The sequence below is a fragment of the Triturus cristatus genome, chromosome 7, assembly GCF_964204655.1.
Source record: "Triturus cristatus chromosome 7, aTriCri1.1, whole genome shotgun sequence".
NCBI lineage: Eukaryota > Metazoa > Chordata > Amphibia > Caudata > Salamandridae > Triturus > Triturus cristatus.
Window position 1 is genome coordinate 1103007243 of NC_140590.1, and position 17515 is coordinate 1103024757.

Consider the following 17515-nt stretch of genomic DNA (forward strand, 5'->3'; position numbering starts at 1 on the left):
TGTCACTGGAGATTCTTACTTTGAAGAAAGTGTAAAAGAAACTGCGCGACAGTAGCAAAGCCTAGGGGAATCAAGGTAGTATTATGAGCATACAGTACACTTGCAGTAGTTTGCAAGCACGTCATATATTATCAAGCGGAAACCCCTTCCTCCCACTCTGGGGACCACTCCCTACCTATTATTATTAATGTTTTTTCGATTGGGGCAGCCAGCCTGCAAAGGGTGGCCTATCTGTTTATGGATATTGGTTACACAATCAATGAAAGCAAAGTACCCTCTGCAGTAGCGGTTGGTGGTGGGATTGTTGGCGGGCGGTGACATGGGGAGGGGATGGGTGGGTGGCACTTGCGAATGCAGGTAATCAACCTAAAAATAAATAAAATTATTTTCAAGGTGCGCACTGCACCACCGAATGCGATGCAGTGTGTGCTACTGTGTGCAGCAATGTTTTTTTTTTTAATGTATTCTTTAATTACCTGTGAATGTCCTTAATCCATCATTTACTATCCCCACCCGGCACCTTCCCACGTCACCGACCGGCAGCACTCCCACCACCGACCGCTACCGACCTGATGTCGTATATCGTATTAGCACTAGCAGCATCTATAATATGAATATAAGCAATGATCGTTGGATCCGATAAATAGTCAGCCTTTTTGTAGTACCCATGGCAGGGTGTAAGTGAAATTGTGCATGCCATTTGCCCTCATGTAACAGAGTATGACCAGTGCCAACGGCCGTAAGGCGTCAGACAAAAAGATGAGCTTCCCCACCTGCAGACAGTAGTAGTAAATACAACTAACGTGAGTCTGCATCATGTGGCTCATATCTGTTTCTCTTGGGTGCAAGCTTAGCTGATGGACCTGGCATGCCGCCTACAACAAGGTTATGTAATTGGGCTAAACTACAGATAAGAACAGCACGACTGGTGTACCGGAGTACATACATAGTACGATTATATTTATAAATAATGTCTGAAACTGTCACAAATGTTAGAGTCCAAGGAAGTAGGATTAGAGATACTTACCCCACCACCAAATCACAAATGTTATGAACTGTGCTTGCTAGTGATACTGTGACACTATGTGTTAAATGATTTTAGTGTTCCTGTTTTGCTAAGAGTATTGGCTCCAACATGTTCTTTTTCTTTCTTGATATAGATGATACTCCTTCCACTAAACCATCAAGGAAGGAGTTGGCCGCTAGGGCCCGGTGCCGGAAACTGGAGGCCATCAGCCTCCTCCAATGCCCCGGGCGCCAGTCAGGCCCGGCCTCCACTTTCACGGCGCCGTGGTCCGGCATCCGCCTGCCGCCGCGCCTCTATTTCCAGCACTGCTGCCCCCCACCCTGGATGTAACTGTAGAGCATTTCGCCGCCAGCTGCTCCGCCGGATGGCCCGCTTGGAGGAGAACATGGAGGAGCGGGTAAAGATCCTGGTGGACAAACACCTTAAGGCCCGCCGACAATAGAGGACCTCGTCGTTTGCCCCTTTTTTAATTCCTTTTGTTGGTGGGTGGGTTTATGGGAGTTGGGGATTTCTACGGACATTGGGACTTTGGACTTTCGTTTCGTTTCGTTGGGGTTAGGGAGGGGGGTGGGTTAGGTCAGAGAGGGATAGTTTATTTTTGTTAGGGGACATTAAAAATATACTTACTATTTATTTATACGATGTTAATGTTTTGTGGTGGGTTACAGTTTTCCGAATTCAATGTAAGTTACATGGTTGTTTACTTTGTTTCCGTGCTGCTGCATGCCCACAGCCAGTGTTTGATTTAAAAGATCTGCCGATTTTATAACACACAAACTGATAGATGCAGTACCCCTCACTGAGTTATTTTTAATTGTCATAATAGTACTGTCAGTCTCTCATCCTAGTCCATACCTCCCACCAAACGTATCTTACCTGTGATTGATGATGAAGTTCGGCACACTGATGGCTGCATGGTTGGTTTCCCAAATTGACGGAGTAGACGCCATTATTGTGGTGGTAGTAGTTGACACTGGCAATAGCGTTTGAAAAAAGAAAGAGAAAGTCACTTGACAGACTCTGGGAGGAGTAGTAGAACAGAACACAAAGTAAACTACAGCATGGGTGGTCAAGCAGAAGAAGATCCTTGCCCTGCCTTAGTTGAAATTCAATTAGTGTTGCTTTCACCACATCTGCCCCAGCAAGCGTGTGATCAATTGGCGTACATAGTCATCACATCACACCTCAATATAAATCACACAGCCCGGGGGAAGAGGGTTAGGGATTGATGATTGGATGGGAAGTGGGGTTTTGGGAAAGGTTTGAGAAAGAAAAACAGACAATATGCATGGACACAACAAAAGTAAAACACAATCTTGTAAGACGACCATGATCCATTATCAAAGAAATCAAAGTATGAAGTGAGAGAAAGCAAATGCATGCATGCTGAGGAGGATAACTTGATGGTTAATGATAATGAGTTGTACTATAACTACTATGACCCAATGAGACAGTACAGTCAGGGACGAAATTGAAATTTGCCTTGCCTGTCTGCCGCCCTCAGAGCTCAGACCGAACCCAATTACATGCTGTACCGGGCTTACTTTTATTTTTCAAGCTAGCTAAGGAAATTAAAAAAAAGTTGGATCAATTAACAAACAAACCACAACACACAGTCGTAATGATTGAAGAGAAAAAGCAAGCAAATGAATGTAAAGACGAATGATGATACTAAAGTTACTGTATTATCCTGGTCCAAATGTGGAGTTGCATCATTCTCGTCATTCCTCTTGGTCCTCCCTTCCATGGACACTCCGCACATCAATCTTGGGTACCACTGCCTGCCTGATGCGGATTGGTAAGGTACGCGTGAGTCATTTCTCCCACTGTAGCACAGGGTAAAGGCCGGCCTGTAAGTGTAGATGGAAAAACAAACGGGGTCTTGAAAAATTACAGCATTTACAACAATAAACTCAATTACAGTGGAGTGCAAGACAACACTCTGGAGAGAACACTTTCAGAATGAGGCAGCTTGGATAGGCTACATAGTGTCTACTCTACAGCATTAAGGTACAACAACAACGGGACAGGATTGAGGAGCCAGCACAGCCACAGAACAGGAGAACTGCGGCACAGGCCAGGCACCCTACCCCTTACTTACATTTTGACCGAGCCAGAGAAATGTCATATGCACACCAGCAACCTAGAATTTTCACAATGAAGTGACTAAATCAATGCGCCACTGTCCGTCATACCACTACACTCTACTCCAGTCCACACCACTACACGGACATCTAGCCTAGGTCTGCTGTGGTTCTTGTTCAAATGTTTTACCTTTTCATTCAGCCCATGAAACGCCTGATGCGGATTGGTAAGGTACGTGTGACTGTGAGTCGTTTCTCCCACTGTAGCACAGGGTAAAGGCCGGCCTGTAAGTGTAGATGAAAAAACAAACGGGGTCTTGAAAAATTACAGCATTTACAACAATAAACTCAATTACAGTGGAGTGCAAGACAACACTCTGGAGAGAACACTTTCAGACTGAGGCAGCTTGGATAGGCTACATAGTGTCTACTCTACAGCATTAAGGTACAACAACAACGGGACATGATTGAGGAGCCAGCACAGCCACAGAACAGGAGAACCGCGCCACAGGCCAGGCACCCTACCCCTTACTTACATTTTGACCGAGCCAGAGAAATGTCATATGCACTCCAGCAACCTAGAATTTTCACAATGAAGTGAATAAATCAATGCGCCACTGTCCGTAATACCACTACACTCTACTCCAGTCCACACCACTACACAGACATCTAGCCTAGGTCTGCTGTGGTTCTTGTTCAAATTTTTTACCTTTTAAGTCAGCCCAAGAAACGCAGTTATTCCATCAATGTTCTCCAATCCAACTGACTGTGTGCAAAGACAGTATGCTCAGCATCCTCATGATGGTGACCGTGTGGTACGTATTCTCCAACACCAACTCAGTCTGTAGTGACTGATTAAGTTTATAATATATTCCATATTACCAAATTGCAACGGATATTGGCCGGCACCTGCAGTGGTAGGAGTACAATGTGGTCATTATTAAACAACAAGGAAACATTAACTGTCACCACACCTGAGTCACTTTTACTTTGTCGATAAACTACTATAGTTCTACTTCATGGCATGCACAATTCTTCGTAGTCAGCCAGCATCCAATGCAATGCATGCCACCATCATTCACAATAATCACTCATTACCTGTCTTGGTGTTCTCTTTGGCTGTCTGATCTGATGCCTGCCTAGCCTTCTGCCAGTCAGTGATGAGTTTCTTTCGGATTGGAAACAAAATGGAATATAGGTGGAGTCACGTTTCACTTCTTATGGAGGGACTGTTAGAGGCAACCTGTATTGTACTATTCTCCATCTCCATCCAATGTCTGACTTGCTTGAAATGTACTTAGGGAGAGTAAGGAACATGGAGCAGGACCCTGAGGATTGAAGTGGACAGTTATGCACAGACGTGCAACTCCAATAGGGAAATAAAAAGAGGAGACTGTTGATGGATTTGTTGTGAATGTAGATTTTGAACCAGAAAAACAGATACACACAGTCACACACAAATAAAGGAAGGGAGACCAATTTGAAAGCCTACTTGTCAGGGAAGAGGAGCTCGTCCTCAAACTCTGGTGGTGCGGACAGAAGTACGTCTAACAACCCACCACTTATGTCATCAAAGTCGCTCTCCTCTTCCTCCTGTGATTCACGTATTTTGTAGTCTGGTGGTATAAAGTGTTGATTCATTTTGATCATGGTTAACCTCTCAACACTTTTGGGCGAGAGACTGGTCCTTTTGACAGTAACAATGGCACCAGCAGCACTGAAAACACGCTCTGAAGAGACACTTGCAACAGGGCAAGCCACATACTTAATTGCCAGCCTGCTGAGCACTGGCCATTGGCTTCTTTTCCCATACCAATACACCAATGGGCTTTGCTCCATGTAGACCTCTGTTGTGTCATCTAGATAGGCCTGAACCATCCGCTCAATGTTCAGGGGTGTTCCGATTTCCTGGGCCTCTTTTGCCTTTGCATCAGTCATGGATGTGCAATACCCTTTCCGTAGAAACCAATCACCTGCCGTTTTTGTAAATGTGCCTGATGATCCTGTTGGTGCTGTTGATGTTATTGCTGGCAGTGTTGTTGACTGCTGGGAGGCAGACGCACTGCTCTTGGCCTCTGAAGTAGAACTTTGTTCTGGGTGCCCTGCAGTACTTTTTTGGCCCTGGGGGGGCGGGCCTTTACTGGAGATCCTTTCGTTTTCAAACTCAGTGGCTTCCTCAGCTATCAAAGTTTTGTACTGGGCAACATTCACTTCTGAAAAAGGAATGACTTCATTACTGCGCAGCAATAATTTGTAACGTGGATCCAAAATTGAGGCAGTAATGGAATATGGATGTGACAGAATGTCATTTTGAATCCTTGTATTGTGAGATAAGTGAGCGGATAAGGTGTCTGCCAAATAATGTGCGTCTACTTTGTCATCCACACCTGCGTACATTTCTGACACCTCCTTCAGCTGTTGCTCTAGCATGTACAACAATGGGATAGCTTGGCCCATAGTACAGTCCTCCCTGCTCACTTCACGTGTGAAGACCTCAAAAGGAAGTAGCATCTCTGTCAGGCTTTTGACAAGGTCCCATTGGGTCATCTCCACTCTCATGCCTTTCACTGTAGGATCCCCTGACCTTTTCATGACATAAGCATTAAGTGGTATGTACTGCTCAAACAGACGCTCAAGCATGTAATACGTTGAGTTCCAACGTGTTGGCACCTCTTGGATGAGTGCTTTGACTGGCATTTTATGGTCATGTCGAATGACCCTCAGCTCCTTCCGGGCTTTAAAAGAATGGTTGAAATGTGTGCATATTCTTCTGCAGGTGGTCAGTAAGCTGCTGACTTTGCTTTCATTTTTCAGAAAGTCTTGAACAACAATGTTAATGCAGTGTGCCAAACATGGCACCCTGAAATAGCCACCATCTTTCATGGCCCTAACTACATTACTGCCATTGTCCGAGGCAACAAAACCAATGGTAAGACCTCTTGGTCGCAGCCACTCAAACACCTTGTTGTTAAACTCATCCAAAATGTTAACAGCAGTATGAGATTTCTCCATAGCAAACATGGCTAAAGTTGCATGTTTGCGAGTGTCTTTAAAAATCTCAGCGGTGTCAACAACACCGTCCGATATCTTATCTTTAACACCCGAAAAAGAGACCCAGTGTGCAGTGATGTACATGTAATCAGTGGCTTGGCAACTGGTCCACATGTCTGTTGTCAGGTGTATACTCTGAACAGCACTCTGTTTTAATGCTTTTCCAAGCATTTCCAGCACGTCGTGATGTAGTGTTGGAACAGCAACTCTTGCGAAATAGTAGCGGCTGGGAACTTTCCATTTTGGGCAGAGGGTGGTCACAAACTCAAGAAAACCCACCCCTTCAACAAAAGAAAAAGGGAGAAGGTCCAGTGCTAACATGTTTGCCAGCTCTGCATTGTACAAACGTGCTATTGGGTGGTTGCGTTCGTACTGCCCCTCCGGCCTACCAAACATGCTCAGAATGGTAGGCTGCATGGTATTCCTTCCTGTGGTCAACGTCGCACTTTTTGGGCAGCAGTGCTCCTTGGTGTCTCAGGCTGACTCTTACTCTTGTGCCAATGAGATGTGGCTGAGGATGTGGGCGTTACCACTGCAGTGCTGGGGAAAGGGCTACTTTGTGTACCACTACCACAGAGAATGTCTCCATCTTCTTCCTGTGCCACCGTGAGTGAACTTTCTACTCGTTTAAGCCCAACACCAATGGTTCCAGTTTTGATGAGCCTAAGGTGCTCCTCCCACTGGATTGCGTGGTGTTTTTTCAGATGGGTCATTTGGCCTCCGGTACCATAGTTTGTACCAAGCTTTCCACGACTAACAGAGGTTTGACAAACGGAGCATACAGCAATGTTCTCCTCCTTTCCGCTAACCGTAAAGAAGTCCCACACTGGGGAGCTTAACTTTTGTCTCCTGCTGGAGGTGCCACTCCCACTCCCAATGCCGGATGAACTGGAGAATGTGTGTTCAATTTGACTCTGTGCAGGAACACTACCTACTTCTGCTGAGGTGGTGCTTGTTGTGCTGGATGTAGGACGCTGCCGGCCCTTTGCTAATGTAAATATGGAAGCTGGAGGTCGTGTTGGTGTTACCTGTGTTGGAGGTATGCGTGCTACATCCCTCGCATCCATTTTGGATAGTGTAAAAATGTTGGTCTCCATCTCCTCAGGCCCGGGAGTGATGTTTGTGATGACTGGCTCATCATCATCCTCATCATCCTGCTCTTCTACATCGACATCCATAAGTGTAAGGCTTTCTGGAACCTTCCTTTTCCCATGCCTGCTCTTGTGATGTGTTTCCCTCTCAGACTCAGTTTGTGGCTTCCAAGTGACATCTAGATCATCAGAAGGGGGTCTTGGTGAAGAACTTGATGTACTAACCCTCCTTTTCCTTGCTGGCGATTTAAAAGGCAATGCAACTTCTAAAGGAGTGGCTTCCTCTTCTTCCTCTGCATGAGGCTCAATTTCCTGAACAGCCCCTACTTCGGGAGGAACAACAGCTACTATTGCGGGCGGTGGCTGCGGCTGTTGACCACTTATCTGCTGTGTTGATGATGTTCCCTCCTGCGTTGATTGTGTACTACTTTGAGATAGCGATAAGATTAGTTCAGGCTCAGCATCGCTGCTTTCCACCATAAGGCTGGCTACCTCTTCCACACTCATCTGCTTGGGCATGGGTTGGCGGGTTGGGCCCACTGATGTGGAGGTGCTGCCCCCAGCTTGGCCCCCCGACACCGCTGCTGCAGGCGTCATTTTTGGTGTACCAAAAAAGGTTTTGGGAGGCACACCAGACTTAATTGACACTTCCTTCTTATTCTGTTCCTTCTTCTCCATGGCAACTTTCTTGGTACCGGAGGACCTGCTACCTGCTTTCTTTGGGGGCATCTTCAACAGATGTGAAAACAGCACTCAGTTGCACAAGTTGCAGAGATGCCTGGTCAGGTCACTGACACGTCACGTTGTGTACAGCAGCAGGATGTAGGTCTGGCACCACAACAGTGGATGATGATGACACACCTCCTCTGTCTTTTGTGCACCTAAAAGCAAAAAAGCCAGAAGAACATCAGTCAAAAAACCCATAATTTAATATATAACTTATTATTGTCTGGTGGGTGGTCAACACAATTATTACATTTTATGAAGTCAGTGAACAACATCACCAGTATAGACAGCCATTAAGACTCTTAAGAGAATGACAAGGCCAGGGATCCTGTTGTATTTGTACTGTGTACACTGAGTAAGAAGAAGAGCAAGGAACAAAAACATAAATGTAGTCTAGCCTGTTTGACCTAAATAAAAGTGTGAATCTTATGGGATGGATGCAGCATCAGGGAGCAACAACACAACGAACATATACACATAAAAACTAAAGGCATTTATTTACAACACCCAAAAAGTGAAATCTAACCCCGTAAAAAAGTATAGGCCACATTTTACAATTCAATCCAAAGCCATGATGTTGAAATTCAATGCACAACACAAAAACAGTTGTTTACATTCCATGCACCCGCCGTGATGATTGCTGAGTTGTACCCCTGGGCCTACTGTACGACTAGGCCACAAGTTTGGACGCCTATGGCAAAGGCGCAATGCATGCCTTCCTAAAATGGCCGCGACACACATGCTCAGCCCACCCACCACAATAATAAACAAAAAGTGATTGCAAAGGACAGGAACAGGAAGTTGTAGTGTCTGTGGAACTTAATCCCTCTCATAAAAATGTTTTCCAGACAAATAACAGCTTCTCCCTGCTCCAAACCTAGAGATCAATGACAGCCTGAGGAGTTTTCTGTGCAGAAATGCACAAAAAAGCGTTTTCGAGAAGGGTCTATGTTGCTCGCGAGATATTGTTTGCCAGATTGCAAAAGCTGCGTGTTCGGGATCGCGAACTGTACAAAAAGGCTTTCTCGCGTGCGCGAACACGCATATTGCGAGCGCAAAAATGACGAAAACTGTAAGTCCGCGTTGTCGCGCTGTGCAGAGTTACCGAAAGTTCGCGAGCTGAATCCCTTGCCTTACATGCTGGCCAAAAAAGCCCAATTTGTTGAGCACACACCCAAAAAATGCTATTGCACCCCAAACACACCTTTTGCAATAAAATCCAAAGCCATCCATGGAGTAAAGGAAAATCACCAGACAACACCAACTGTACATTTAAATCACGCACCACAGATTGGAGGCTGACTACCTCTGGGCCTACTGGAAGACTACTACTAGGCCACAAGCTTGGAACCGGATGGCAAAAGCAAGCACACTGCTTGGATGGCTCCACAAAATGGCCGCCACACACCCACAACAACCACAAGAAATGGGAGACAGTCAATGGACGCCTATGGCAAAGGCGCAATGCATGCCTTCCTAAAATGGCCGCCACACACATGCTCAGCCCACCCACCACAATAATAAACAAAAAGTGATTGCAAAGGACAGGAACAGGAAGTTGTAGTGTCTGTGGAACTTAATCCCTCTCATAAAAATGTTTTCCAGACAAATAACAGCTTCTCCCTGCTCCAAACCTACAGCTCAATGACAGCCTGAGTAGTTTTTTGTGCATAAATGCACAAAAAAGCGTTTTCGAGAAGGGTCTATGTTGCTCGTGAGATATTGTTTGCCAGATTGCAAAAGCTGCGTGTTCGGGATCGCGAACTGTACAAAAAGGCTTTCTCGCGTGCGCGAACACTCATATTGCGAGCGCAAAAATTACGAAAACTGTAAGTCCGCGTTGTCGCGCTGTGCAGAGTTACCGAAAGTTCGCGAGCTGAATCCCTTGCCTTACATGCTGGCCAAAAAAGCCCAATTTGTTAAGCACACACCCAAAAAATGCTATTGCACCCAAACACACCTTTTGCAATAAAACCCAAAGCCATCCATGGAGTAAAGGAAAATCACCAGACAACACCAACTGTACATTTAAATCACGCACCACAGATTGGAGGCTGACTACCTCTGGGCCTACTGGAAGACTACTAGGCCACAAGCACACACATCCAACAAAGGTAAATCACACACACACACCAACAGTGAAATACACCACAGCCACGTTTAGCATTTCAATCCTATGCCATCCATGCCCTACATGATGTAGAAATTCTACAGATACCACAAAACATGGACCCATGGGTACCCTACTGGCTGAAATTGCAGAGAAAAACAACTAGGCCCCTATTGAAAGTAGTACAGGCCACCCACCACAACAATAATTTTTAAAAACAATAAAAATCCCAGAAAAATGTAGGTACAAACAAGCCCCAATGAAACAAACACACCAATTCTCCAACTTACTTGTAGTAAATTAAATCTCAAATCAAAAATTCCTCAAATCAATCCAATCCAATGGTATGATGCAGCAGAGAGACACAAAAAGTGATCCTTCCAGCTCCAAATCCAAATGAAAGTGAACAACACATGCACAAAGCACGTGGGAGGAGCCTGCTGGACAGGAACAGGAAGTTGTAGACTCAGGGGCACTTCCTTCCTCTTGAAAAAAAAGAGTTAAAAAAATTAAAGGACTCTTTCTTACACAAAAGACTACAGCAAGATCACAATCTGAGGAGTTTTCTGAGCAAAATGATCATTTTAGAGGTTTTATGAAGCTCGCGAGATATTCTTTGCCAGATTGCAGTTTTTCCATGTTCGGGATCGTGATCTTACCAAAACAGCCGCCGGAAGTCAGCTCGCGCGCACCAATGACGTGTTCGGGGTCGCACACTCTCGCGGGCTTGGGCAGCCATGGTACAGTCGTGGCGCTCGCGAACAGACAGAAAAGCAAGTTGGCGGTCGCAGAATCAAGGTAAGACGTTACCGCGCGTGCGAGAATGAATATTGAGCGCGCGAGGAAGCAAAACTACTACGCTACGTGCTAGATTGCGTAGCAATCTGCAACTTCGCGCTCTACGCGAATCGCGAAGTTACCTAAACTTCGCAAGCTCCGCGAACGGAGCGTAGTTCAACGCCCAGGCTTAATCAGGACCCCAGCCTAGCTGCTTCCTCTCTAAAATGGTTTCCATGTACATTAGGTACATTTTTTATTGGATTCTGGAGTGCCTTATAAGCCCCTAGTATATGGTATACTATGTACCTAGGGCATAGGTTCCTCAGAGGCCTACCAGGGGCTAAAGCATGTATTATGCCACCCTTGGGAAGCACTCCAAAATGACACTACAGGTCTGCTACTGCAGCCTGGGTAAGGTGGTGCTTGCACCCCTTACTGTGGTATAGGCTACCTATATCACTACCATTGCACACACATATAAAACCCATAAGTCACTCCTATGGCAGGCCTTAACAATCCTGAAGGCAGAGTGCTTGGTTTTTACGTGAGAGGGTGCCCCTGCATGAGCACAGCCCCTCTGCAGCGTTCGGAGTACCTCCTCTGATGCTGTTTGTGGTGCAGCCTGACCATATACTCTTAAGTGCATTATAATCTTGCGGTAAATGCTAACTTTGGGATGGTTGCACAGAAACATGTTGTGTTTGGTGTCAAAAACTTTGGAATACTACCCACCCCCGCCAGTTCTGGTGGTGGGGTAGCATTCCACCCTTCTAGAGGGAGAGACATGTTCACACTGGTCTAACCCGGTAGGACTTTCTACTGCCCTGGCATCACAAAATGGATGCCCCTGCCACAGACCCGGGTCTGGCCTCCTGCTGCTGACCGAAACTCCGGCAGGGGAGGCCTGGACAATAGGTTTCCTGTCCCAGGGAGGTGTAACCACCTCCCCTGACAGGCAGATGTGTATTGGGGATGGGCAGGAGCACTCTCTGGTGCTTTGAGGTCCTGCACTAGGGGCACACTTGGTGTCCCTGTGCATAGTCCAGTTCAAACCGGTTGCAGGGGCTACCTGCCCCTGCTCCCGTGTGAAACTGGACATAGGAAATGGGTGTAGCCACCCTCTTTCCAAACCCTCCCATAGGTGGGTCCCTAGAGTATGTCCAACCCCCAAACTTTGTATACGTATGGGAACCCAGTCCTTGCGACTTTAGATTACCTTGGATGAAACTCTGCAATATATATCCTGGACTTTCAATGTTCTACTTGGCTTAGAAGACTGAAGAAATCTCCCTTGGGGTCAAGGATTGACTCCCCTGCTTGGCAGGCACCAAAGAAGCAACTGACCGGTCTGCATCACTGAAGCTCCCGCCGGACGCCGAAGTCTTTGCATCACCAGAGGTAGATTTCCAGATTTCCCTGAGGCTACCCTGAGTCCACAGCAAATCTGAAACCAATGGCTATTGTGGGTGATGTGGAACCGTGACACCTGGACTTGGTGATCTTTTGCAGCAACATCATCTTCCTGGACTTTCTCGAAGTTGTGCTTTGGGCTTCAAATATCCCCAGCCTTGAGCATCTCCTGAGCTGAAGATTTCTGGCATCCACTCCACGAGTGACCCGTGGGCCAGTTTCCAGTGCGACCGCTCAAGGCTCCTTCATGATCGCTAACCCGTTGGCTAGTAGGTCCCCACGAAGGCACCACATCTTCTGATTGGGCTTTCCTGGTTGCTCCAGATGTGCCCCAACTTACCCTTGGTGGGTGAGTCCCCTAGACCTTGCTGGTCTGCACCGCCGTCCTTTCTCTGATTCCAAGTGACTTGCCGTTGCCAAGGCTTGTTGGGTCAGATCTGGTCGCTGACACCGCTGCACTCGACAGACTTTGTGGTATAGCTCGAATCCAGCTCCTGGTTGTCATCGGCACCTCCTAGACCTCATGGCTGAAGAGTCAAGATACCCGTCAACTCACCTGAAGCACCCAACATCTGTGGGCATTGCACTATTGTGCACTTGGTCAATGGTAAGTGAACCAGACTCTATCCCCTCTGCTTTCATGTTCCTTCCATCCTAGATCCAGGCTTGCATCGCTTCGGGCACTTCTCCTCTTCACGGCAGCAGCACTTCTTCACCAGCTTCCATTGAAATCGACGACGCGACCCGGCAGCAAAAGACACCTATGCACCCGGCTTCCCTGGGTGCGGTAGCACGAGTACTTCGGTGCTCCCATGGGTGCTAGCCCTAGAACTTCCTAAGTCCAAAAGGGTTTGGTCCTAACTCGATTCTAAGTGTCCCTAATCTTAAAATTTCCAACCGTGACATTGCCCATAGAAGCTAACGGGAAACGGCGGTTGTGTTTACACACTGCACACTGCCCCCGTGGGTCCCCTGTGTCACTACCTTTGGTGGTTCCTTGGGGTCCCAGCTATTCTACAGGCTCTAGGCCTTGTGTCTAGTTCAGTCGTGGTTCTTATACCACTTTATTGGTATATGGTTTGGTACGCCCCTTAGGCCCAAACGTGTATTTGTGCTATTACTGTTGATTGCTAACTTGTAAATTAAGTACTTTGGTGGTGAGGGATGTGTGTGTGAGGGTGCAAGTGAGGGTGGGTGAGTGTCGGTTTTGCTAGGTGTATGTGTGAGTGCTTTTGATGAGGTGCTAATGTTGTGAAAGTTGTGTGATGGGTGAGTTGTGAGTGTGTCTGTGGTTGCTGTGTGATGGTGTTCTCTGCTGGCTGTTGTCTTCAATTTGCAAAGGATCATGGTAGTGTTGGTGTCCTTTATATCGGTGCAGTTGTGGGTGTGTCTTTGTTCAAAGTTTTTTTTGTTGATATTTATTGACTTTGTCATTGCTTGCTTGGTCCTTTTTTTGTATTTTTTCCTTTGGGTTTTCTAGGCATGAAGGAGATGTTCTTCTAACCGAGACGGACGGCTTCTCCGGGTCTTTACGCTGACCTTCTTCTGTGTTTCATACGCGTCGGTCGTGGAGATCTCTATTGCTTCAGGTCCCTGTTTTCTGTGCGTGTCGGTCATGCTCATTGGGCTCCGTGCGAGTCGGTTGTAAATCACACGCGTTGCATCGTAATGCGGGTCGTACGCCGCCGGTCCGTGTCGGTTGGTCTTCGTTCTGGGTCAGTGTCGGTCAGCACGTTTTACGGCCGGAAACGGCCCCTTAGTGCTGTGCCTCTCAACAACATAATGTTGGAGGAATTTGTGCTATATGTTAGCTGTGGACGGTGAGGTCCTTGACCTGGACAAATCATTTGTTGCAGAGGATCAGTGAATTGAGAACTTGGAGTGGCCATTTGCATTTCTTGCACCTGTGGGTTCCCCAGCAAACCACGCAAGTCATACGTTCAGATGCCCAATACATTGTCCCATTCCCGGTGTTTCTTCAATTGCTGTCATGTCCCCTGCTAGTTGAGTGATTTGTTATGTCACTGTTGTTTTTTTAACGTGCCTTTACATGATTGTTCACCTTCTAAAGTCACAAACTAAGAAAACAAGACATTGTTGTAGTGATATTTTATTTTTCAAAATAACAATCTGGAGACTTTGCTCTTAAGAAATGCTGGTGACGGGACATTTGTTAATTGTGATTAGGTAAAAATAAATTGCACAACAGCAAGATCAGCTGCAGAAGCTGTGGTGTGTCTTGCATCAGCTTCATCGTACTAGCCATCCTCCATATTGTCCTGCTCCTCCTGGTCTTCTGGCAGTGGTGTGTTTGTAGGTACACAGATGTTGTGCAAAATGCAACAAGCCAGTAAGATTTTACTGACCAGTTCAGGCCTGTACAGGAGTCTCCCCCCTGAAATGTCAAGGCACCAGAATCTTGATTTAACTATTCCTAAGGCCCTTGTGCATTCCAGTGCAACATTGTAGTCTCTCCTGGCCTGTGTGTGTGTCACTTTAATGGGGATCCTCAGCCATGGTGTCAGTGCATATCCTTGATTGCCTGAAACAGAAAATGGAGAAAAGTGTTCATTAGTATTTGTGCTTGCTGTGTTTGCAGAGCGTTTTTTTATTTTGTGTCCATTGTGCAGCTTTGTACTCTCTACTTCATCATGTTGTGGTACATACAATTGACCTGCTTTGCTAATATGGAATTGCCTATACTTTGCAGCGTACACATCAGCATGATGCCATTGTCCAGGTCCTGTGTATAACTACCATGTTGTAACTGTCAGGATGTCTGTGTACCTCAGAACACCTTGGGGGTTATTTACAGGCCCCTTACACCAACGGTACATCACTTTTGCCCATATTGAAAATGATGCACCGGTGGTGCATGAGGCTTGTAAAGATGCCTCCTTGACTTTTGGCAAATTACTATGCATGTGCATCAGCAGGATAGTTCATTGTGAGTTACTGTGGTTTGGATAGCTGGCACCATAATTATTTGGATGCAAAAAGCTGTACTCATTGTGGGTTAGTTACATGACCCTTGCAAATCATGCAGGTCACTGTTTGAGATGCAGTGGCTCTGCTACCTGGTGCACTCAACCTAATCGGACATGTCAGAACAACGCACATGTGTATTTATCTCCTGAGGCATATTTTGACTTTGATTCTGCTTCTATGCATATTGTGGACAGGCCATGGATATTGCTGTGTGTGTTCCCACTCAACACTAATTTCTTTGCCTACATTTGTGCAACTGGTATTCATTTAACACCTAAAATGCCTCATATTGATATACCTCAACAGGGGAAACATAGGGATGCACAACATGGAGTGAGATTTACATTTCTCTTGTTTGTATGCTCTTTCTTTGCATGCTACCTTTTGACCTAACCCAGTGTGAAGCTAATTCTACATTTGTGATTGCTTGTATGCAGCTAGGTGCCCTTCATGCAGAAATACTTTCCTCCCCATTAAGCAGGCACCCTTACACCACGGTGCATGGGTGCCTGTGTTTGTGCATGTCAACTAATTGAACACAGGCACATGAGATAGCAGAGTGATCTGTCATCTTGTTGTTCAAATGGCATATATCTGTGTTTGAAAATTAATTGACAACAGCACAAGCATATTTCCTGTGGTACCTGCTGCATTGATTCCTTGCAATTATTTTCATGTAAGTTCTGCAAGATTTGTATTCCTAGAGTTAGTTAGTGGTTTGTGTGACTATTTCTGGTCTACACCCTTGTTGGGACAACTTACATGCATGTTGTTCTTTGGCCTCAGGTGTTTGTGTATAGTAGTTGGCGCAGTTACAATGTGTGCATGATTCAATTAGCTACATGTGCATTCTCACTTTGTTGAGCTACATGATTGGTGACTTGAGGTGTGTGGTGTGTTCATTTTATACTTATCAACAAGCAGTTCATTTCCACAGATGCCATTCTGGAACTGCTGGTTGATGATAGATTGGTGGATGATGTATGAGTCATGCACACTGCCTGGAAACTTGCCAACAACTTTGACGAACAGGCCCAGGTGGTCCACAATTGCCTGCATATTCATTGAGTATGTGTGCTTCCTGTTCCTTTATATGTCTGCAGTGTCCGCAGGAGGCACAATTTTCACATGGGTGCAGTCAATTGCCCCCAATACATGCAGTAAACCAGCAATGCATAGAAGCTTTACTTGTTGGCAAGATGTTCTTGCACAGTGTTGGGGAAGTGTAGGTGCTGCGGTGTCAGGCTCACTATGGCATCCATGGTTGGTTGGAAGGTACCAGAGGCCAACATGTGCAGCACTGCAAGTAGCTTTGTCTGTTGAGCGATGTTTGTGCAGCGCTGGGATGGTGCCTGCAGCCTTGATGCTATATGAGTGAGTAGCCGTAGGATGGAGGACCTTTTTAGCCTGTAATGGGCTGTCACCTCCTCTGGCTGGAGGTGTATCAGGGTGATCCGTTGGTGGCAGACCCACTCTCTTCTTTGGTGCTTCCTCTGTGATAGTGGTGTAGTTGGGGCTCCAAGCTGAAAGAGTAGTACCTCCATGGCATCAATCAGATTGCCAATGAGAGTTTGGGATTGTCTTCCTTATATACAGGTGTATTAGCACCATTTTTAATACCACCTATTTTTTGGTGACGTACAGGATTTTCATTGTAAATATCGTAAAGTGGAGCAATTGGCAGTTTCTTCGCGGGAATGCCTACCTTGTATCGCATTTTAGTTAAGTACTGCTAACAGAAGTGACTATCCTGAAAATTGACGTCCTCGCTGGAAAAGTGCAGCTAACCACAGTTAGTGTTACTTGTAAATGTGGCAATAAAAAGATACCGCTTTAACCTCAAAAAAATGATGCTACGGCGGCATTAACTTCTAGTAAATATGCCCCTCAGAGTCCCAAATTGGTCAAACTGCTACAACCACTATCATTCTGGTAGTATGTCCTACTGATCCTGACAAGACTGCAAACCTATCAAGCTTTGAGCATTTTCATGACAGGCAAGACAAAATACAATTGGGGAACATCACAAAGGTATGTTACACTTCTGAGTAATTTAAACGTTTAACTTAACTCATTCTTAAACTTTTCAGTAACTTGACAACTTTTGCCTAGTAGCAAAATCCAAGTATAAAGTTAGTCAAAGGTATAGACTTACACATCCCCACCCCTAAAAAGGGGGAACATCTTAATTTCTCAGTGTAAACTACTACTAAAAAAGAACAGTAATAAGTTTAGCTCCACACATGGC